Here is a 25,600-nt window from a genome sequence, read left to right on the forward strand (position 1 = left end):
CATGGGATGAATACTCATTCTGGAAACAATGTATCTTATCACAACATTCACTAGTATTTTTGTTTTGTTTCAAATGGTTCATAATGGCTCTGAGCACTATGAGACTTAACTTCTAAGGCCATCAGTCCCCTAGAACTTAGAACTACTTAAACCTAACTAACCTAAGGACATCACACACATCCATGCCCAAGGCAGGATTCGAACCTGCGACGGTAGCGGTCACGTGGCTCCAGACTATAGCGCCTAGAACCGCTCGGCCACTCCGGCCGGCTTTGTTCTCTTTCAAACAATTTATACTTGTCAGTTTTCAATTAGGGTAATTGAAAGTCCTCTGGTTCCGCAGTTAGTACTCGTTATGGACTATCACGCCCTTCCACTGTGACACCAGTTTCATAGAACTTAGTTACTTGCAAGCAAGAAAATACACCCGACTAACTCTCGACGCTGCAGTTCCCGAGCACCCCCACGACTGCTTTGAGGAGCCACCTGTTCGCGCCGCCGCCGCCCGCTGCCGATGCAAAATATCAGCGCAACAGCGAGACGCGTCGGCAAGCTCGGCGCCGTCGCCATTAATCAGCGCCTCGGGCGAACGAGAGCACAGCGACCGCGGCGCCGGCAGGATTATAACTCAAGCACGTCCTTACTCTCTCTGCCCCAGTCTCCTCACTACTCCCCCAACCTCCAGTCGAACGCGCTAATTATCGTTAGCTCCGCGGAAGGCAAGGAACATTACAAAAACGATTTAACATTCATCATTCCGTGCGGCGCCACGCCGCACCGCGCCGCGCCAGTACCGACGGCTTCGGGACCCGCTGGCGCCAGCGGCACTGGCGAACAAGAAACTTGGCTTGCCGGGAACTTCAGCCGCGCTGCGGTAAACTTCGGAATGATATTCCACAGCTTAGCTAATATTGCCTCACGTTCCCGTCCGGTCGTCTTGCTCCTGTTTATATTAATTCCGTGTTGTTTAAGCTCGCCACACGGTTGATTAACGCCACAACTCCTGCTAGGTATTGAGAGACTTTTGTTTCAGTCGGTGAATTGCCATTGTGACAAACTAATCATACGCCGATACTGTGTTTATGCACTTCATGACAGCCACAGACGTTATTCTGGCCTAAGCTTAGACAATGGCCGGCCGGGGTGGCCGAGCGGTTCTAGGCGCTACAGTCTGGAACCGCGAGACCGCTACGGTCGCAGGTTCGAATCCTGCCTCGGGCATGGATGTGTGTGATGTCCTTAGGATAGTTAGGTTTAAGTAGTTCTAATTTCTAGGGCCGGCCGAAGTGGCCGTGCGGTTAAAGGCGCTGCAGTCTGGAACCGCAAGACCGCTACGGTCGCAGGTTCGAATCCTGCCTCGGGCATGGATGTTTGTGATGTCCTTAGGTTAGTTAGGTTTAACTAGTTCTAAGTTCTAGGGGACTAATGACCTCAGCAGTTGAGACCCATAGTGCTCAGAGCCATTTGAACCATTTTTTAATTTCTAGGGGACTGATGACCTCAAAAGTTAAGTCCCATAGTTCTCAGAGCCGTTTGAACCATTTTGAACCTTAGACAATGATTTGAATGAAAATTTCCATCGTGTATCGCGTCAACTATGTTTCCAAACGAGTATTTATCTCGTCAGTGTACGAGAGGCATTCAGTAACTAATGCTAACATTATTTTCTGAAAGCAGGCTGGTTTTATTAAGAATTCCAAGTAACCTGATTACTCCCTACTCTTTTGACTACAAAATCCTATTTTTCAACATAATCTCCGTTCAACGTGGTGGCCTCACATTACCTTACTGGGCGGGTCTGCATGCCCGCATTGTTCCACTCTACTGCTGCACATCGGAGCCAACATCGTTTGGCATCAATAACCTCTCCATTATCCACGTACTGCTTACCGCGGAGGGCATCCTTCATTGGCCCAAAAAACAAATGGAAGTCGCAAGGTATGAAACCAGAGCTGTACGGTGGATGAGGAAGAACAGTCTAATGAAGTTTTCTGAGCTCCTCTCGGGTGTGCAAACTTATGAGAGGCCTTGCGTTGTCATGGAGAAGGAGAAGTGCGTTTGCACTTTTGTGGCGGCGTCACGCTAAAGTCCTTTCTTCAGCTTCGTGAGGGTAGCCCTATAAACTTTAGAGTTGATCATTGCTTCACGAGGGAGGATATCAAACATAATAACCCATTCAGAGTCTCTAAAGGCCTTCGCTGTGACTATACCGGCTAAGTATGCGGCTTTGTAGTGTTTATTCCGAGGAGACGTGGTGAGGCGCAACTTGATTAATTGGGTTTTGTTTCCGTTCGAAGTGATGAACCCGTGACAATATTCCACAAAAAGTGGTCAAGATCAGCCTCATATCGAGTAAGCAATTCCTCACAGATGGTCCTTCATAGTTGTTTATGCTCTTCTGTTAAGCGGAAAGGAATCCAGCTAGCATACACCTTTTAGTACCCCAAATGGTGGACAAGTATGTCAGCCCTACCAACAGAGACGTTCAGTAGAGCAGCAAGGTATTTGACTGTGATCCGTCCATCACCTCCAGTGAGAGTGTCCGCGCTTCCAAACTTTGTAGGAGTCATAGCTGTTTGGGCCGGCGAGCGTGCCGGAGATGGGGTTTCGCACAACCTGATTGCGACGCCTCGCCCAGCGGCTCACCGTGCTTTTGCTCACAGCCAAGTCCTGCAATAGCATGTGAATATCTGTGATGTTCTGGTTTTTTGCTAAAATAAGTCAAAGAGAGCTCGCTGCCTAGAACGCAACTCTGTTACTGACGCCATTATCAACGCTACTTACAGACCCGCTATCTAACTCCACGAAACAAAGGATGTTCCACAACAGATTCCGCGTATTTTCAACCAAAATTTGCAGAGAAAAATTTTGTTACATTACTTATTGAACGTCTCGCGTGCATTTCGAAGCAACGCTTCATCGTCAGAAACGAGTATCTATGATTTCGCTGATTTATGTTAATTCGTTACAATGACGTATCATTAAATATCAAGATATACAGATGTGCGTTTCTTGGGTATTGCCAAGGCTATCATGTTATGTTCTTATTATATACATTTTTGAACCAAAAATATTGTATGAAACTCCTGACTCGTTTCGTCCACTGTCTATCTTCAAAATCTCGTGAAACAGACTGAGACAAATTACCTATGCCAACGACCAGTGACTTCCATCGAATACAAAGAGGTTCATATATACCAGAGAACTGGCATTTGCGGTATAATAATCCTTTCTGAACACCGTTAGTTCCTTCGCAAAAAGTTTAAGCTTAACTTATCTCCGGCTTTAGCCAGCTTTCAGTGCCTATAAAGATTTGAGCATCAGTGCTTTTTATTAGCGCTTGGAGCTCTTGTACTTACCCAACACAGCTAAGACAATTTAAAACTGTTATAATGATGGTGCCTAGGTCTACGTTCTTCCTTTGTTTGATCTACACCCTTTGTGACTAAAGACATTTTTGTGTTTTCCCTAGACCTCTTCACCTAGAAAATCGTCCAGTCCACGCCACACAGCGCCCACTACCTGTGTACCCACCTCCTGCATGTAGCAGACTCTTCGCCTATTTTGCGGAACACGTAACCTCACAGCACTATGGCGCAAATCGATGAATCTGCAGCCTAAGCGGTCACAGAACCGTCTGAGCTTCTGATTCAGACTCTCCACTCGGCTCTGTACCAAAGGTCCACAAACAGTCCTGTTGACTATGCTGCAAATGGAGAGCTCTGGTTTCATCTTGCAAGCAAGACTGGCAGCCTTTACCACTTTAGGTAGCCGCTCGATACCAGAGAGAATCTCTTCCGATCCAAATTCACACACATCACTTGTAGCGACGTGAGTCGCCACCTGCAGCTGGCTACACCCTCTGCTCTTCGTGGGATCTGGAAGGACTCGACGCTATATGCACAAGGAGTGCACACTGGCTTTATCCCCTCCTTGGCACCCATGTCCCTAAGGGGCCTGATAACGACCCTACAGATGCCTACTACCAGTACTCTGTGACTGCCAGGATCTTGCAGGTTGAGAGGTTTCCTTTGAAACAGGACAAAGACTGCGTCTGGCTGGGGGACATTGTCTGCCACTGATAGTACCTGGAACCTGATTGTGTAACTAACAGAGGAAGCCTTACGTTCAGCTCCCTGGGAAGTCATTCGCAGCCTGCCACATCCTGAGGCGACTACCGGTGAGGGCTCAGCCTCAATGCGAGCATTAACTGGGTTGAGCATCAGTGCGGACCGATCATCGTACTCTTGCCAGACGTCTGTTGGATCCCCACAACTCGTCCACAACAATGATGCACATTAACTGCAGCCTCATGCTGTGTAACCAAAGTGAACATAGGCTAGAGCTGAGAGCGATGTTCCACCAACTCAGTTCGCACCCGCACACAGCAGTCACAGTCCCTATCCATACTGAAATCAGTGGAGCACTACACTACACTACACTAAATGACTATACACACGCACTGTGGGACTCTACTGTAAATGAAAACTCAAGAATTGTGTCCAGTAAGTTAGTTTAGGACGCAGATATTCAATAACTCAACTACCAAAGCACACAGGTGAGGCTAACTAATTCGCTCCTGGTTAGGAACTTGTAAAATGTCACAGAATTGGTTATTTTCTGACACAAACGGAAACGCGACAACTGTGTCCAGTACATATTAAATTACTAGGCAGAAATTCAAAAACCAAACTAGTAAAGCACAGATGAAACTATATACTTCGCTCCTTGCAAAATCTCACAAAATCGGTTACTTCCCTGTTGCTGCTGTTGCTTGGCCGGCGGCTTCTGCCTTTGGCGAAGGAATTTTGGAGTGCCGCGTTTAGTAGCTTCACTATAGTGGCGTTGTCATTGGTAACATTACCACTGATGTTGCGCAGTGGAGATATTGACTGTGTATTGACTTTGATGTACTTCATATACGACCAGAATCTCCCTGTATTTTCTGTCAGATTTCGAGCCAAAATTTTTGTGGCAATTATTAAAGCATCTAGCACTGAACGTGATAAGTTTAGAGCTCCTGGTGGCGAACAAAGTCGAACTGGAGAAGGAAATCGGTCGTGCTCTTTTAAAACAAATGTCTCTGTATTTATCTTATATAAGGCAGTCACGGCATTCCCAAATCTGGGACGCCAGACGGGGTGTGAACCGTCGTATTGCAGAATACGATTCCAGTATGCTACAGTTGTGCATGCAGTGCAGCGACGACGGTAGCAGCAGGAGGCTAACAAGCGGCTGGAGAAGGCCACTGCAGGAGGAGAACCACCATAGTCCGCAGTGGAGCGGAGAGGAGTGGAGCAGCTAAGCCGGCTGCGACATTAGACCCGGGGCCACTCACAACCGAATTACCTTGAAGAAACACGCCGGCGACGCTCTTAATTAAAGGTCGATATCCGTTTCGGTTCTGGAAGATCAGATCGGATTGCAGCTGAAGGGGTGGTGTGAGGTGTAGGGAAGTGAGGGGTGGGTGAAGGCAGGGAAGGGGTGCAGCAGCTGGCTCCCTCGAAGCGGACGAGGGGAGGCTCCTAGAGGTGCACGACGAGATGAGTCTGCGTGGGTGGACTTGGCGCAGGAGGACCTGTCCAGAAGTTGGGCGGCGCCAGTGGGGTGAGGACCGTGGAGGAGGGGTGGTAGCGGCAGAGGGGATGGGACAACAGGTCTGGCCGAAGATTGCAGCGAGCGCGCAGACACACATTGGCGCAGATCGAATTGAATCTCTGGCGACGCTGAGGACGCCGAAGGTGGGGTGAAGGGTAGGAGTGGTGGGGAGGGGGTGCCGACTGGGAGGGAGAGGTGAGTTGAGGACCCAACTGAGAGGAACCAACTTCTTACCGGCGAGTGGGAGCCCAGCGCGCAGGCCCGTGCCGTAGGCACCGCTGGGGACGCTCGGTGATTGCCTCCCGGATTAATTGTCTTGTTTATGTTCTCCCGGACCCAATTAAGGAACGCTGATCAAAATGTTGTGTCCTGTTGGGGGAAGTAACGTAAGTTGATTTCAGAGGAAAAGAGGAGTTCGTCTTCACAAAGACCAACAGCAGTCGAATGGCTGGAGAACTTCTGACATTATAGAGGCTATATAAGAAAAAGGCAACTACGCAGCCGGATACACAGATGTCCGGTTATGGGGCCGATCTCTGTCGTTGACGTTGCGAATCACCTTCCTTCTTGCAACGTCATAGACTGCTGTGATGTAACTGAAGCAGGGCGTATATTGCTCGTCGAACGAGCGTGACAGTGCATCATTAACTCCGGAATATCTTACTCTTCAGCAGAGTATGTGCTATTTTGGAATTGCGTGCAGTGGCATATGACACTCACCAGGCAGCGCTGTTACCGACTAAATTCTTCTAGACAAGTTTCTGGATTCGAGTCTCTATCAGGCACAAAGATTTAACCCTTCAAGAAGCTTAAAACTGTCAGCCGCTTGTAATACTGCTTTTCTTTGTCTGTTTAAAAAATTAGGAATGAAATGTTAGTGACAGCGAAGACTCTCTATTTTTTTTGTGTATCTGTAGGTATTCTTCCGAAATTTATTCTTATTTTTAATTTTACTTCACATTGTTCTATCATAACGTTTCCCGTCCTTTCCTATCTACATTTCTTTTATTTTTGACCTTATACCGATGTTGTTCCCTACTAGTAATAAATGCTGATACTGAACTAAGAAAGATGATACTGGAGGAGGAGGAGGAGGAGGAGGAGGAGGAGGAGGAAGAGGTGATTAGTGTTCGTCCCGTCGGCATCCAGGTCATTAGAGCTCAAGCTCCGATTAGGGAAGGATGGAGAAGGGAAGTATCCCGGCATTTGCGTTAAGAGATTTAGGGCAATCACGGAAAATCTACATCAGGACGGCCGGATGCGGGTCTGAGCCGTGGTCCTCTCGAATGCGAGTTGCTAACTGCTGCGCTACCCTGCATGGTGAAGATGATACTGAACTTGGCCATCTTGAGTACAGCATCGTAAGCAAGTACAGCATGGACAATGGGAAAACAGACGATAAAAATTAGCATGCAGAATTCGGTGTCACAGAAAGGTACTGAAACTGTACCTGGGAGATTAATTCGAAATTGAAACGGTAGCAGAAGGAATAATTAAGGAAAGCAGTCTATCGGAAATCTTTCTACACCAAATAAAACTTGAGTTGGGCAGTTGTCATCGAAGAACAGTTCGAGATTGCAAAGCAGGAACGGAATACAGGAGCAGACAAAATTAAAATAAGGAAAATGTAAGGGATTGTGTGGGTAGTAGACGTGAAATGATTAGCGCAGGATAGGAATAAATGCTGACCTAAAATGAGACGAAAGGCAAATCCGATTACATGCAGAAGAAGAAACTGGATACAAAAGCAAACGCAGCATTTTCTTCGTGTTGTCTAAAAACACGAGATAATACTTCAATTTATTTTTCTGAGTTGATTAGTATTTGCAAAATTTCTATTTCCTTATCTCGCAACAAATTACAAGATCTTGTTGAATTCACAAGTGAGCGGATCTAACGTCCTCCGGCACGATGTCAACATTTTATTACTTTGGAACATAACTCTTAGAGAAAAGTCTCATGCAGTCTTAAATCATCATGTTCAGTTCTGCGCAAGACACAGCACAGGCGGTATCAGAAGGTTTTGGCTGTCAACACTCACGAAACAAAACCCTGATCGCGCTGAAAATTCGAGAGCTGCAGGTAGAAACTTTGAGAAAGTATGACATACTAAATACGTAAACAATACAGTATGAGAATTATGCTGACCGAATAGATCGTTTTTCACATTTACCACGAACGTAATAGCTCATAGCGGCTTCATGCGTCTGAAATGACCTCGTAGTCAGCGGGACGTCATCTAGTAATATTCTTTAGTAATAACTTCGTATCTGTCATAGACAAAATTTCTACGCTCGCGCTGATGTTGGGTTAAGCCATTACCACTGTTAATTGGGAATCAGAAACTAGATGTATATCTTTCTTAAATGTTTGACATACAGCACGAAAAAGAGATATTTTGAAAAAGCCAGTGCAAAATCGACATTGCGAATTGTAAACAATGGCATTTGTCACGTAAATATGATGTGGCAAAGCGACCCGTGATCGTTAAAAGTAAGTGCTACATTTTGTCCAGAAAACTGTATGTACAAATCGTGTGTTATTAATGCACAACATGACACACCTGTATCCATTCGAAACGCGTAATAGAACAATAGAAGAAGTGATTAGAGCTGCTTTGTATTTCATTTGCCACTGGAAATTGTCACAAAGTGGTTAACTCAAACAATCCGCAATTAGCGTTAATGCAACGTATTGCGGTGACGTGAAGAAAAATGCAGGACAGGATATGGAATTTGTTCAGAATTTCAATACAATGCTTAAATGTTATTTATATTATGATGTACGAGGTTCCCAGAGTTATTCATGCGAAAGGAACTTCTAATGTTGTTTTACTAATCATTACGGAGATTATTACGCACCAGCTGTCTAAAATGTGTGTTTTATTTAACGTATTTTTGGGGACTACATTATTCCATTATCGAGTTCTACAAAACGAGATAAACAAAAATAATTACTACATAATATACTAACACACGTGTAATGGAAATCTGTCTATATGGTCACATAGTATTACGCATCTTAAAACTGATATGCCATTAGGCACAATCAGCAGCAAATATGTACTGTTAAACATATAGGATTCTCCCTGACAAACCTCATGGTAGCACGTAGCACTCTTACAGAGCTCTGTCCACTATCTTAAGTCAACTGCCAATTACCTACCAAAGACTGTTACATATATATCAGTGCCACCAACAGTACTGTTGTCGATAGCAAGATCTTTGAACGTTTATGTGTCGTTTCACAGCAAATTCATAAAAACAATCTCACACCCACGTTGCCATGTCTGCATCTCTTGAGAATTGAGAAAACTCAATATTCACCATTGTATCTTCCCACGTACGTTACATTTCACAAATAATCGATATTCATAATTAACGCTTGATCCACATTCAAAATTAGCTCACTACGTACATCATAAATTGTAAACAGGAAGTAGTAAAACTAATGACTAGAAAGGAAATTTGGTGGGTTGCTACTTTTCACAAGAACATCGCTGAAGTGGACCCAGAAATGCCCACTGGGCACTTCTGTGTTTACTTTTAGTACTTCGACACTTTCATCTCTTATTGCACAAATTAAATTCGACAGCCACCAACCGTTTTCTCTAAACCCGATATTTCCAAGCTATCCTTTATGCTCCTCATACTTATGGTGCTTTACTACCACTGGTACACTATTTTCTTTGTTAAGATTTTCCTTGAACTTTAAAATAAAGTTTCTCCCTTTCTGACCCATGTATTTATTCTCACAATCTTGACATATTATTTCACATAATTCTGCTTTCCCCATCTACTTTTTAACTTTGTTGATGTTATGTTTCAGTCTTTGGTCGAATTTGTTGTGTGTCCGGATGCAATAATATTAACTTCTTCGCTGTTGAATAACCTCACCAGTTTATGTGAGAATGCCCCGTCATGTAATGACTCCATTGTTTTGCGGATTCATCTCGTTTCTTTGGTTTCTTTGCATTAATCCTTTCCAGAATAACCGCGTCATAACCATATTCTGTTGATATTCGTCAAGTTTATTCATTTCTGTAGCTTTATTTTTACGACTCAATGGGATAGAAAAGCCCTATGCGTTGCCTTTTAATGAATATAATTTTGTGTCTACGAGTGGGGGTTGGGAGGGGCTTTCATTAACGCTTATCAATTAGTACACATGTGAAGCTGTGTTTGCTAAGTGTTCATATCTCTAGCTTGGTAAAATGGACAAGACACTAATAGATTCTTGAGTGTAGCTGTGAATCAGATGCGTGATAGAGACAATTGTGAAAATGGGATACTTGACACAATTCCGGATGTCTCCCATCCCATTGCAAGGATGGGCACTGTGCAGTTACATTTCGGCCTTGGTTCAGTTGTGTGTATCGGTATAATTACTTGGGAGTAGTAAAATTTAACTTCTCGATAAGTGATTGTTTACTTTTAGTACTTCGACACTTTCATCTCTTATTGCACAAATTAAATTCGACAGCCACCAACCGTTTTCTCTAAACCCGATATTTCCAAGCTATCCTTTATGCTCCTCATACTTATGGTGCTTTACTACCACTGGTACACTATTTTCTTTGTTAAGATTTTCCTTGAACTTTAAAATAAAGTTTCTCCCTTTCTGACCCATGTATTTATTCTCACAATCTTGACATATTATTTCACATAATTCTGCTTTCCCCATCTACTTTTTAACTTTGTTGATGTTATGTTTCAGTCTTTGGTCGAATTTGTTGTGTGTCCGGATGCAATAATATTAACTTCTTCGCTGTTGAATAACCTCACCAGTTTATGTGAGAATGCCCCGTCATGTAATGACTCCATTGTTTTGCGGATTCATCTCGTTTCTTTGGTTTCTTTGCATTAATCCTTTCCAGAATAACCGCGTCATAACCATATTCTGTTGATATTCGTCAAGTTTATTCATTTCTGTAGCTTTATTTTTACGACTCAATGGGATAGAAAAGCCCTATGCGTTGCCTTTTAATGAATATAATTTTGTGTCTACGAGTGGGGGTTGGGAGGGGCTTTCATTAACGCTTATCAATTAGTACACATGTGAAGCTGTGTTTGCTAAGTGTTCATATCTCTAGCTTGGTAAAATGGACAAGACACTAATAGATTCTTGAGTGTAGCTGTGAATCAGATGCGTGATAGAGACAATTGTGAAAATGGGATACTTGACACAATTCCGGATGTCTCCCATCCCATTGCAAGGATGGGCACTGTGCAGTTACATTTCGGCCTTGGTTCAGTTGTGTGTATCGGTATAATTACTTGGGAGTAGTAAAATTTAACTTCTCGATAAGTGATTGCTTGGCGAGAGATGAAAACAAAATGCTGGCCTGGGCATCGAACTTGGAGAGTTGATTTTGGCGGACAGTGATCTGGTAAGTGACAGTTTGAAGTATCCCGAGACGCGATAAGCGATCTCTTCTAATGACAGTCAGTGTCATGATCCTGCTACCAGCCCTGTGTATATTTCAAACCTGTTATACCATTATGTAAACATTTATTTGGAATAAATGTTACTTATAGCGCGTAATATAAAAACAAATTCACTACTGCAAACTACACTATTGATAACGAACTGCTGGAAACAGTAATCATCGTAAAGTTATCTAGAAGTATTTTTCCGACCTTAAATGGAATGACCACATAAAGCAGACAGCAGGAAATGTAGATGTCCGACTGAGATTCATAGGAAGAATCGTATAGAAATGTAATTCATCCACTAAAGAAGTGACTTACAAGGCTATGTTCGGCCGATTCTTGAGCGCAGCTCATTAATCTGGCACACTTGTCGGGTAGGACTGATAGAACAGACAGAGGCGATACAACGAAGAGCGGGGCCTTTTATCACAGTATCGTTTAGTTGTCACGGGAGTGTTACAGAAATCCTCAACAAACTCTCGTGGCACACGCTTCAAGAGAGGCGTTGTGCATCACTGAGAAATTTTCCATTACTTTCCGGGATGAGTCGGACAAAAGCTTACTTCCTCCCAGATGCAGCTCGCGAAATGACCACTGCTGTGTCGTCCTAACAGGACACAGCCAGGGCAAAAGCCTCGCAGGCGCAAAGATGCGAGCTGGGGCCAGCGCCATAGAATCTCGTCACTTACGCGAGTTCCACAAGCGCCACTGCCGGCGCTGAGGGTGAAGATACCGAGTTCACTTCGGCCAATTGCATTGTCGGCCGGGTAGCGTCCGCCAATGACCGGACGACAATAGACGGAATCCTACTCGGAAGATAGAAGAGCAACTCTCGCCCACTTGGTTGTAGATCATCGTTCAGGGCTGACTTAGACCGGGAACGTCGTTTTGTGAACTTTCAGAAGTGAATAGACAGTTGTTGTAAATTGCATTTGATTTATATTGTGATGTTTACCTACGATTATTTGCACTTAGCTATTGAGGGCCTTTTTATATTATACGTGCGATGTTAGAGACTTCACTATTCGACAAGTCGCAGTGATAAGTAAACGTCTTCAACTCATTCGTGTGACTTTGTAGCTAATTCGTTGGAGTGTTGTAGAACCTTCGTTCTCCTATTCTGTTACTTGACTTGGGGCATAGCTGTGTAATAGTGGCGGGGAGAAATTGTCCTAGCGGTGTACTGCACCAGAAGCCGTTCCACGAACTCACAAATTCGGCCTACCGTAATAACAGTGGCAACTCAGCGTCCACAGCAGTGGCGGCGAGGCCTTTACAAAAGTGGCCACGAGGGCTTACAAAACTGGCGTCGAGGATGGATCCAGGTTAGTAAACCCTAATCGCCATTTCTGTAAAGGTCTCGTCGCTACTGCTGTGAACGTCGAGTTGCCACTGATGTTACGGTAGGCCGAGTTTGTGAGTTCGTGAAACGGCTTCTGGTGCAGTACACCGCTAAGAGAATTTCTCCCTGCCACTATTACTCAGCTATGCCCCAAGTCAGGTAACAGAATAGGAGAACGAAGGGTACAACTCTCCAACTGATTAGTAACTAAGTCACACAAATGAGTTATAAGGTTTACTTATCTTTGTGAGTAGTTGATGATGATTTTTACAACACTGCTTGTATATAACACAAAAATGCACTCAATGGAAAGTGCAAATAATTGTACGTAAACTTCACAGTACATAGCAAATGCAATTTACAACAACTGTCCGTTCACTTCTAAGAGTTCACTAAAGGACGTTCCCTGTCGAAGTCAGCCCTGGACGGTGATCTATTACGAAGCGTGCGAGAGCTGCTCTTCTGTCTTCCGACTAAGCTTCTGTCCGTTGTCGTCCGGTCATTGGCGGACACTGCTCGGCCGGCAATTGGCCGAGGCGAAGTCGATATCTTCATCCTCAGCGTCGTCAGTGACGCTGGTGGAACCCGCGCAAGTGGCGAGTCTCCGTGGCACTGGCCCCAGCTCGCAACTTTTGGCCTGCTGTGCTTTTGCCCTGGCTGTGTCTTTTTTGGACGCCACAATCACCACAACGAGAAAATTAGAGCTAAAACGGAGGCTAAACGAGAATCTTTTTCCAGCGCGCCATTCGCGAACGGAACTGGAGAGGAAGGCTCAGTTAGTGGTGCTAGAGGTACCCTCCACACAGTCAGGAGTTTTCCGGAGTATTAATGTAGATAGAGCTGCCTAATCAATGTAACTGAAGTTTGCGACTTGTTTCGTAGCCTCACCGGTAGTGAAACTGAATTATTAAAAACTTAAATATACAGTATCTATGTTCCACAATAATATTTATTTATTACTTCATTAAGAACTGACTTTCGGATTTCTAGGCCATCTTTAGATAACGTAATACTAAAAGAATAGTCCACACAAATTTGAAATTTGTAATGAGTTCCTATGGGACCAAACTGCTGAGGTAATCGGTCCCTAGGATTACCCACTACTTAATCTAACTTTAACTTACGGTAAGGACAACACACACACACACATGCCCGAGGGAAGACTCGAATCCCCGACGGGGAGGGGGGGGGGGGGAGCCGCGCGAATCGTGAATCGTGATAAGGCTCGTCAGACCGTGCGGATGTTTCCGCGCAGTGATAGTCCATACATCAGCGAGAATCCATAGATATGAAAGATTGTTGTTGAAAGATAACCGTTACTAATGCAGATTAGTTTCAAAGAGCTGAAAAGAATGCAAGAAAGAAGTAGTTCAGCTGTCTCAGATACAGTAACGACTGTGACCAACACCGACTCAAAGGAAGGCCTCGGCGCTTGGGGATGACGTCACGTCAGCTGGGCACGGCGAACGCCAGGTCTGTTGCAAGCAGAAACGCCTGGGCGTGCTTATCACTATAAATCTCTTATTTCTGGACAAAATGTTTGGTATGGTTTAGATTCTGCAGTTTTATTAGACGAAAGACTTTCTTACTATCGTAAAGCTACAAATGAAGATAATAGTTCTGTATTACTGAATCCTGTGGAAATAAACGTAGATCAATATGAGAAGATGCTTTGCCCCTATTGCAAGCTTCGGAAATTTTACATTCAAGTAACAATATTTACTTGATCCATTTTGTTATATCAATTTTGCTATCGAAACTTACCCCAACCCTCTTACAATTAACTCGTTTCTTTAATTATTTATTTTCGTTTGACATCGTCACTGGAAATGTGACCTAATTTACATGTGTAAATGTCCAACTGTTGCCAGTCATTAGATTACAGTCGTTTTCAACGAAAGGAATTCTAAACATGAAACAAAATAGCTTCATACATCGAAAATACTGCTGAGCTTAAACTTTTTTAAACATGCACATTAGAAAAGGTAAATATTCCTCTCTTGCAACTGAAAGGAGAAACTTTATAAGATAAAAAAAATTTATTTGATAAAACAAATATCTCTCTTTTGCCTCTTCTTCTGGCCCCCACCCTCTACCCAAACGTGTACAATCACAAGATATTTCATTAACATTCAGTGCTCCTCACCCCATAGTTAACCAAGATACCTAAAGAAGAGCACCAATATGTTCACAGTTTCTTGTAAAAGCAACCCAGAACAAACGTAACTTCCTCGGATTTACAAATAAGGTAAAGAAGCACGAATTCTGTTGGTGCTGGACCATGATGTTGTTTTTGTATGTCAATCCTTAAAACAGGTGGAAATTTAAGTTCAGGAGTACACTATTTGTTAAGAAGTGTAATGAATTGCACAATTAATTGATTGCAGAAATTTCTCAAAACAATTGTGTTGGTCAACTACCGCCAATAGTTTCACATTTTCCTGTGTCAGAGAGGGAGACACCACCATTTTGAGTATGCCTGCAACAGACCTGGCGTTCGCCGTGCCTAGTTGACGTGACGTCACGAACAAGCGCCGAGGCCTTCCTTTGAGTCGGTGTTGCTGTGACACGTTGACCAAAACACACTTGGAAAAAATACATTACTCACGAATGAATACGCGTAATTAAGTGCATTTTCCTTACCCACAAACGTGTTTTTTATTTGAAAGTATAACGTAGTGATTTCAATAAGGGCTGTGGGATATTCAAAACGAACTGAAATTCCGAAATTAATGAACTATCTGCACAAGAACATGAAAAATTTTGATTAGGTAAACATTAGTTTACATCGAAGCCGTAAAACGCTCTGAAGGGCGTTACACTTCCTCATTTCCGACAGAGCGAAAGAGCTGAGTCGTCTCAAATACAGAAGCGACTGGATTGCAGAGGAAGGCCTCGTACTTCAACTGATAGTTCCGAAAACCAGACTTAACTTCGGCCACGAAGTAACGCCTCAGTGATCCACTGCAATTCGGCGTTCATTATGGATCGCATTGCAATATTTGTTCATTTTGGGATACCAAGTTGCAAAGTGGTGGCTGGCGTGTTGACGTGCTCGGCCAGTGCCAGTGTCTACACCGCCCTCTCCAAACAGTTTGCCATCCATTAGCACTGCACACACAGAATTTTAGAATAACCTGTGGAAAAGCCACTTTAAGTGGCTCTCTGACCTAAAGAGGACGGGTTTCTAAAATTATTTTGCATTTGTTGGGTTGTTGCAAACCTTTTACGTCCGCTTGTTAATGTGACAGATTTGTGTGAGGTTAATTAGAGTAAATCAGGTATTGTGCTTCATGTTGTTTTCGTGGTTGTTGTCTTCAGTCCAAAGACTGGTCTGATGGCGCTTCTCACTCTAGTCTCCCGTATGCAAGGTTTCCCATCTCTGTATATCTAATGCACTGTACACCCATATGAACCTTTTTTTTTTCTTCAAGCATTGGTCTTCCTATACGATATTTAGCCCCCATACAGTTCTTCATCACCAAATTAACTATTCCTTGATGCCTCATAGTGCGTGCTATCAACGGATTTCTTCTTTCAGACGACTTGTATCATAAATTTCTTTTCTCACCAATTCGATTTACTACGTCATCATTATCCAATCTACCCACGTAATCTTCAGCTTTCTCCGGTAGTGGAGGATTTCCAATGTTTCTATTCTCTTGTTGTCTGAAGTTTTTACTGTCCGCAATCCGCATTCATGCAATTTTACGTTTCATGAAAAATACCTCGAGGAAAGATTTTCTAACGCTTAAATTTATATTGTACGTTAACAAATTCTAGTTTTTTTGAAGCGCTTTTCTTTTTATTGCCAATCGACATTTTATATACTCCCTACTTCAGCCACCCGCTTTTCTTTTGGCTACTCAAATAACAAACCCATCTATCACTTCTACTGTCTCATTCCTAATCAAACTTCCGCAGCTTCGACTACATTCCAAAGCAATGTTTCACCTATGTCCACACACATATTATAAAATTTATTCAAGAGACTTTCTATTCCGTTCTACTGAACTTCCAAGCCCTTTGCTGTCTTTGGCAGAAGAATGATGCCATCTGAAACCCTAACATTTCTGGCCTGTTTTCTGTGAACTTAATTCCGGATCCAAATGTCTTCTTGGCTTCCTATATCGTATCTTCGGTATACAAATTGAATAGTATAGGGGACAGGCAAAGCTTCTGACTCACTCACTACAACTTCCTTTCATGTCCTACAATTACAACTGCAGTGAGGTTTCTGGTCAGGTTGCAGACAACACTTTGTTTTAAGGAGTACATTCCAGCCAACATTGCTAAAAGCTTTCTCTTAAACTACATATGCTTTAATTCCAGCTGTTCATTTCTTACTCCTAAGAGAATTAACACCTCATTTCATAATTAAGCAATTAGTTAATTTCACCAACATGGGGACTACCAAGCTACTATCTCAGACGTAAGTTACATGTTCCATAGATCTTCTATCGAAATGATGTGGAACTAATCGGTTTACAGGATATGTATACGTGATTAGTCTTAACATTACCGAACACATTATTTATTAGTCCTTATCATGAAACTTCACTTTACAAGGTGTCCTTTTCTAGGCTACTAATTAAAAAAAATCGTCCCTGAAATAAAGATGCCCTGCGAAAAAGATTTTAGGCTACATTTAAAACTTGCTTTTCTATCTGTGAGAGATTTATGTCGTTGAACAACTTTTCAAAAAAAATTATCGCTGCGTATTGAACTCCTTTCTGAACCACTGACTGCTTTAACAATGAATTTTTTTCTTCTAATGTAGCTGTTGCCGTCACTATTCTTCACAAGATGTGATGAATTGTCTACGACGAAGCAGTTAAAATGCCTTACCCCCTTGAAGAGGACCCTACATGATGAATACGGATGAACACCATGTATATTTGTCTTTCTGTTCGCCTTTGTGCAATCTGTACTTTCTAACTGATGAGTTATTACAGAATATTATTTCATAAGGCATCAATGGAAAATAGCTTCTATCGGGGAAGCAAGGAAAAAAAAAGAGCTCCTGATTAAAAGACTGACTAAAAAGTGGGGTACCAGCTGCCAGATTCTACCTCCCGCACCAACTTTAAGAATTTCCCAGAACTTATGACATGCAAACATTTTAGCGATATTTTTAATTTGCGATTCACGTCGCACTCCCACAAGCTGCCCTAATTGTAACTCCATCACACCCACTAACCAATCGCTGTGAGTCCCACTTGCTCATTCTTACTCACACATTCAGTCCAACTCATTATCACTATCTCTTTGTGCCTCTCTAATTGTTACCGTCTCCTGTCTCACAGTCATAATCTCCTTCGTTCTGTCCTACTGCTATTGTCTCCTCTCACTGTCACTGTCTCCTCGTACTCTCTCTTGCTGCTACTCTATTATTCGTTCCTTGCCACAGCTGCTCTCTCTTCCTCTTTGTCACTGTCATACACTGTAACTCTTATTTCCACCTGCTGTCATTACCACTAGCTCGCAGCTATTTCCACTTCCTCCCACTGGCACACACTTTTCCTAGCACTGTTCTGTCACTGTCAACTATATTCCACTGCCATCGTGTCCCTCTCTTTCTCTCACTGCCCTTGTCTCCTTCGCTCTTTCTACAACCCAACCATTGTCTACTATCTTTCAGTATCTATTACCTTTCCGTCTCTTTCCCACTGCTACTGTCTCCTTCTGCCTCAGCATAAAAAAGCGTGAATATCTCTGCGTCCCAAAATTTTTGGAAACTTTTTAAAGTTGCTCAGGAAGGGAGAATGAGGCAGCTGGTACACCACTTTTTAGTCACAGTATTTTAGGCAGCAGTAAATTCGTTTCTCTTTTTGTCCCGCAATAGGAGCTTTTTTCTGTAGTGTATTACGGAATAAATAATCATCCTAGAATCCATAATGTGATATGTTAAGTAAACTGTTTCTACTTAAATGTGAACCTACTCTTTATACAGTACTTTTTCGAGTATTCTGAAAACAACATGTTAGTGAGGATACTGAACGAGAATTATTTAAGTGTTACTTGCCATCTTTCTTATATAGAGGTTTAACAAGTTCATATTTTAATCTATCTGGAAAAATTCCCATGCCACATGTGTTACAAGTATCACTAAGGTCACTGCTAATTAAGTTAAAATATTTTTTTCAGAATTCTGTTTGAAATTTCTATAACGCTGTGTGGGCTTTTGTTTCCTATAATTTTTGTGATTCGATTAAAGCCAATGAAGGGTGTCGTTGCTACTTCTAGTCCCCCAAAGTTTTGTGGGATGATGTAAAGTCCTTATGTAAAATGGAAGAAAAACAGCAAACCTTATGCAGGTTTTGTGGTTTTGTCACTAGAATTTATTAAATGCTTCTAAGACACTGACCACGACATGCGTGTTTTCACTTTAATAGTTGCACCACCATATACTAATGCATTTTATGCTGCTGCAGTGACAAAATTCTCACAAGGATTGCATTTTTTTCTTTTTCAGACAAGGATTTCATGTCAGAAATAAAGGCTTGATAATGTCTAAGGGAGCCTAATAAGCTAACTACTAAATTATGAAATAAAGTGTTCATATCAATACAAAACACCGACCGAGCCTATATATATATATATATATATACTTCGTTCGAAGGGCGTACAGTCCAGAATCGGAATGCCAGTCAGGCAAAATCGCTGGGTACTGAGGGAATCATTCCACCAGCGCACCAAGTCGAAGGTAACGGTTTGGTAAAACATCTTATTCTGCTGCGTGAACAAGTAGGCAATTTCATGCTGACATCCACGTCCGACAGGAATCGCTGGCGCTTCAAGGCCTCTTTTAAAGCGACCGAAGGCGTGATAATCGCATGGGAAGAGCTCAGGACTACACGACACGTGTCTTCCACTTGAGTCTCCCAGTTGAAGCCGTCCCCCCCCCCCCCCCCCCCCCCCGCCCCCGCCACAGATCGACTGGCGTCTTATGTGGAATCGCGACCAGCAAGGAACTTGGCGCACCATTTCACAACGGTGGTTTTCGTCGGACATGCAGTCCCATACACATTCTTAATTCTCGGATGGATGTCTACCTGAAACCCCAACTTATATGTCGGAGCTTACATACACGCATCGGAATTGTTTACGTTGCACGATCGCTGCAACAACGGCCTCACGCGGAAATTCTGTGATAGCTCCTTCTGTCTGTGGGGCCATTATTGGCTCGCATCTTTCTGTCATACTGAGTCTGGAATGCTGATATGCCTTGGCGGTGTGGCAGACGATACGTGAGAAATAAAGTGTAAAACCCTATTCGAAAGATAAAAAATGAATCTAAGACTGTAATTACAAATGAAAATCTAAATCCTGTATAAGCGTTTCATTTGTACTTGTGAAATTGTTCTGTCATGAAGAATAGAAGAATCGGTTAACATAACAGACTTTAGGGCTCTGACAGTGAGATTCGCTTTAAGGTAAAGACGTCCTCCGCCAATAAGCTGTCTCTTACTATGCTTCAACCAGGAATTTGAAGAAGTTTGTCTGTTTCAGTGAGTGTACCCGACGAAGTTGGTGCTGGCGGGAAGTGACGTCAATTGCACAGCACAGTGCTTTTAGCGCCTTTGGCAGCAGTAAAAGGTGCCTTTGCTCCAGTTCATAGAGAGCACAGAAAGGACAAGAGGAGGCGTTTTTGTTCGACGGAGCAGTTGGGCAGAACTTTGACTGCCACGGCGGGCACTAGAGCGGCGGTAGAGCTGCAGCCATTAATGAGACAGCCCCCTTCGCCCCCCCCCCCCCCCCCGGATAACTCGACGCTCCGCTAATAAGGAAATACACTGGCGTCCAGTGGAGAGGCGCGGACCGCCCGAGCGACTGTCGCGCCGCAGACAGCCCACACACTGTTCACCACCTGCTTCAAAATAATGGTTCAAATGGCTCTGAGCACTATGGGACTTACCTCAGGTCATCAGTCCCCTAGAACTTAGAACAACTTAAATCTAACTAACCTAAGGACATCACACACACCCATGCCCGAGGCAGGATTCGAACCTGCAACCGTAGCGATCGCGCGGTTCCAGACTGAAGCGCCTATAACCTCTCGGCCACAGCGGCCGGCTCAACACCTGCGCCATAGACAGAGCAACCTGCGTAAATGGGGAGACGATTCACGTGTGCACCACTCACTAGAGTAAGAATGAACGTACTGCTGCCAGGTAAAACCGTTGGCAGATAACCATAAATCTGTGATCGTAGCTTGTACCGGCTTACACCACGACGAAATATTTCACGGGTAAATATACGTGAGTCAGTGTCCAACTGTCGCAATATTTTGGCAAGCGACCATGAATAAGGATTCTACATTTTTGTATTTTACATACAGAGTGTCCGAAAATTCCGTTACAGACTTCTATGACTTTTGAAGGGCGTTAGTACATGATATTTCGAATAGGAATCAATGTCCGAAAAAGTACCGTTTCCGTTCTACGACAGTTTCATTCTGATGAGTAACGCGTCCATGTCTGCTGACGGAAAGAGAAAGTGTCAGGTTTTCCTGGTATCAACAGGACGGAGAGGATCAGGTATACTATTTCAGACGGTGACTTGATGTCGCTTTACGTCTGCCCTGCTGCGAGGCCGTCTTAACACCGTTTTAAGAGACACTCATTCTGATCTGTTCATGCACGAATAGAAAAGTTGTGGAATGATTCCAAAGAGATAGTATCGACAGCAATTGAGAGATATATACCACATAAATTAATAAGTGATGGTAGTGACCCCCCACCTCTGGTACAAAAAAGGGTCAAATCGCTCTTGCAGAAGCAGAGAAAAGAGAATGCCAAATTTAAATGAGCGCAAACTCTCCAAGACTGGCAAAGTTTTCCTGAAGTTCGAAATATAGCGCGTACTTCAATGCGAGATGCTTTCAATAATTTCTACAACGAGATGCTTTCAATAATTTCTACAACGAAGCTCTATCTCGAAATCTGGCAGAAAACCCAAAGCGATTCTGGTCATACATAAAGCACACCAGTGGCAAGTCGCAACCAGTACCCTCACTGCGCGATAACAACGGCAAAGTCACTGATGCCAGAGCTACTAAAGCAGAGTTATTAAACATGATTTTCCGAAACTCCTTCACCAAAGAAAACGTAGCAAATATTCCTCAGTTCCAATCACGAACAACTGCCGAGATGAGAAACATAGGAATAGATATCCTCGGTGTCGCAAACCAAGTTAAGTTACTTAATAAAAGGAAGGCTTCCGGTCCAGATTGTAATCCAGTCATATTCCTCTCAGAGTATGCTGATACAATACCTCCATATTTAGCAATTATATACAACCGCTCGCTCACAGAAAGATCCGTACCTAAAGACTGGAAATCTGCTCACGTCACACCAATACACAAAAAGGGAAGTAGGAGTAATCCTTTGAATGACAAGCGCATATCATTATCGTCGATTTGCAGTAGGTTTTTGGAACATATACTGTATTCGAACATTATGAAGCACCTAGAAGAAAACGATTTATTGACACATAGTCAGCACGGATTCAGAAAATATTGTTCTTGTGGTACACAACTAGCCCTTTACACTCATGAAGTAATAAGTCCTATCAACAGGGGATGTCAAATTGATTCTATTTTTTTAGATTTCCAGAAGGGTTTGGACACCGTTCCTCACAAGCGTCTTCTAACCATACTGTGTGCCTATGGAATATCGCCTCAATTGTGCGACTGGATTCGTGATTTCCTGTCATAAAGGTCACAGTTCGTATCAATAGAGGGAAACTCATCGAGTAAAACAGAAATAATATCCAACACTCCCCAAGGAAGTGTTATAGACTCTCTATTGTTCCTGATCTACATTAAAGACGTAGGAGACAACCTCAGTAGCCGTCTTAGATTTTATGCAGATTATGCTGTCATTTATCGTCTTGTAAAGTCATCAGATGACGAATTGCAAAATGAATTAGATAAGATATCTCTATGGTACGAAAAGTGGCAATTGACCCTAAATAAAGAAAAGTGTGGAGTTATTCACAAGAGTGTGAACTGTTCGGTCGATGGGACTGGGAAGTACTGTACCATCCACCATATTCCCCAGATTTAAGTCCTTGTGACTTTGATTTGATTCCGAAGATGAAGGAACCACTTCGTGGCATTCGCTTTTGAACTGTTTCAGAGATTCGACACGCAGTAGACCGCTCCATTCGCACCATAAACAGAACAGGCTCAGCTAACGGTATACTACGCCTTCCACATCGCTGGCAACGGGTTCTGCACAACACTGGTGACTACTTTGACGGACAGTAACAGGTACAGACATGTAAGTGTTCTGTATCGGTTGTGAATAAATAGTTGCTACAATTCAAGTTCCAACCCTCGTATTTTATATCCTAACTATTTCAGCCTTCATCATTTATTTTGCTGCCCAAATAGCAAACTTTATCTACTAACCTAATTCCCTCGCCATCACCTGATTTAATTCTACTACATCCCGTTATCCTTGTTTTGCTTTTGTTGATGTTCATCTTATATCCTCCTTCGGAAACATTTTCCATTACGTTCTATTGCTCTTCCAAGTCCTTCGGTGTGTCTAACAGAATTACAATGTCATTGGCAAACCTCAAAGTTTTTATTTCTTCTCCCTGGTCTTTAATTCATACACCAAATTTTTCTTTTGTTTCCTTTATTGTTTCCTCAGTATACAGATTGAATAACATCGAGGATAGGCCACAGCCCTGTCTCACTCCCTTCTCAACCACTGCTTTCCTTTCATGCTCGTTGATTCTTATAACAGCCATCTTGTTTCCGTACAATGTTGTAAACGACCTTTCGCTACCTGTATTTTACGACTGCTGCCTACAGAATTTTAAATAATGTGTTCTAGTCCACATTGTCAACAGCTTTCTCAAAGTCTACAAATGTTACAAACGTAAGGTTTGCCTTTCATTAAGCCTTTAATTAACCTGCCTTCTAAGGTAAATACGAGGGTCAATTTTTCCACGCGTATTCCTACAGTTCTCCAGAATCCAAACTGATCTTCCCCGAGGTCAGCTTCTATAAAATTTTCCATTCTTCTGTAAAGAATTCGTGTTAGTATTTTGCAACCATGATTTATTAAACTGATGCTTCTGTTATTTTCACACCTGACAACACTTACTTTCTTTGAAATTTGAGTTACTATAATCTTCTCAAAGCCCGGGGGTATTTCGCCTGTCTTATACATTTTGCATATAAGATGGAAGAGTTCTGTCATGGCTGATTCTCCCCAGGCTATCAGTAGCTCCAATGGAATGTCGTCTAATACCGGCGCCTTGTATACATTTAAGTCTTTCAGAGTACTGACAAATTCTTCTCGCTGTATCATATATCCAATCTCACTTTCATGTACGTCCTCTTCCAGTTCTTTAATATTGTCTTCTAATTCATCAACCTTGTATAGACACTTTACATTCCCCTTCAACTATTAGCTTTCCATTCTTTGCTTAGGACTGGTTTACTGTAGACGGTATCTGTCTTTCCCCTAGAGATATATGCTTCTACATCCTTACATTTGTCGTCTAGTCTTTCCTGCTTAGCGATTTATCACTGCCTGTCAATCTAATTCTGTAGGCGTTTGTATTCCTGTTCGCCTGCTTCATTAAGTGCATTTTTTATATTTTCCCCTTTCATCAGTTACATTCAATTTCTCCTGTGTTCTCCAAGGATTTCTACCTTGCCTTGTCTCTCTACCTTTTTGACCCCTGCTGCCCTCACTAATTCATCTCCCAAAGCTACCCATCCGTATACTATTATATCCCTTTCCCCTGTACTTGTCGATCGTTGCCTAATGCTCCCTTTGAAACCGTCAACAACCTCCAGTTCTTTCAATTAAACATATACACGTCCCATTTCCTTAATTTCCTACTTTTCGGTAATTTCTTCAGTTTTAATCTACAATTCAGTACCAATGAACAGTGGTCAGAGTTCACATCTGCCACTGGAAACGTCTTGCAAGCGGAAAGCTCGTTCCTCAATCTCTATCCTACCATTATGTAATCAATATGAAATCTTCCAGTTTCGCTAGGTCTCTTCCATGAGTACTGCCTTGTTTCACGGTTGTTTAACCAAGTGTTAGCGACAATTAAATTATGCTCTGTGCAAAATTCTACTTCTCTCATTCGTTTGCCCCAGTCCATATTTACTACATTATTTTACTTCACTTCCTTTTTCAGTCCCCCATAACTATTAAATACTCGTCTCCTTTAACCATGTGAATAATTTCTCTTATCTCATCGTACATTACTTAAATTATTCATGATCTGCAGAGCTAGTTTCCATATGAACTTTCACTATTGTTGTGGGTATAAATTTCGTGTCTATCTTGGCTACAACGCATTCACTATGCTGTTTGTAGTAGCTTACCAGCATCCCTATTTTCTTATTCGTTATTAAACCTACGCCTGCATTACCACCATTTGATCTTGTATTTGTAATACTGTTTTCATCTTATCAGAAGTTCTGAATATCTAACTTTAACCTATGACTTTTCCTCAGCGTACGTAAAATTTTTCGAAATTGTCAGATTAAATGGTTTGTCTGCTTTGCACATCTATATACATCAGTCTTGGAAGCGATTTTACACGAAAACTGCAGGTGCTACGTAACGTATTAGGGGTAATCGAAATCTGAATAGTTGTTTTTGTGGTGGGCTGTAACTCTGAATAGTTTTTTTTTGTGTATGATAGTACCTGAGTAACGAAAGTAGCCTCCTACTAATCCAGAACCTGACGACGTGCTTGCCTCCAACTTTTCCCTACGTCTCAGTCGTGAGAGGCGTCCTTACAACGGTCCTGAGACCTTCCTTCACGGGCACCCAGCCATGCTGGAACACTTCCGGCGCAAGGACCCAGAGTGAAAGTTCCCGTCTCCCAGCTGCCGACATCGCGTTCCTCTTTCCGGACGGTAACAGACGTTCCGCAAACAGCGGGCGGAAGGGCGCTGGCCCGGACAACTGCCTGCAAAACGAGACGCGGCCGACACAAAGGCACCCAACGTAGCCCTGTCCCTTGCCAATCCCACGACCACGTGATCCAACGTATTCCCGCTTGGGCAGGGGCGCTCCTGCCGCGTCCCCGAAAGGCGAGTGGAGTGGGTGGACCCGGGGACAACCGCGTTCGCCGAGATGCCAGTCAGATAAGTAAACAAACAGATGGCCCGCTTTTATTCGGGAGTAATGATCCTTACAGCCCGTGACGCTGAAAGAAGTCTGCGCTGCTGCGCGGC

The sequence above is a fragment of the Schistocerca piceifrons genome, chromosome 5, assembly GCF_021461385.2.
Source record: "Schistocerca piceifrons isolate TAMUIC-IGC-003096 chromosome 5, iqSchPice1.1, whole genome shotgun sequence".
Lineage (NCBI taxonomy): Eukaryota > Metazoa > Arthropoda > Insecta > Orthoptera > Acrididae > Schistocerca > Schistocerca piceifrons.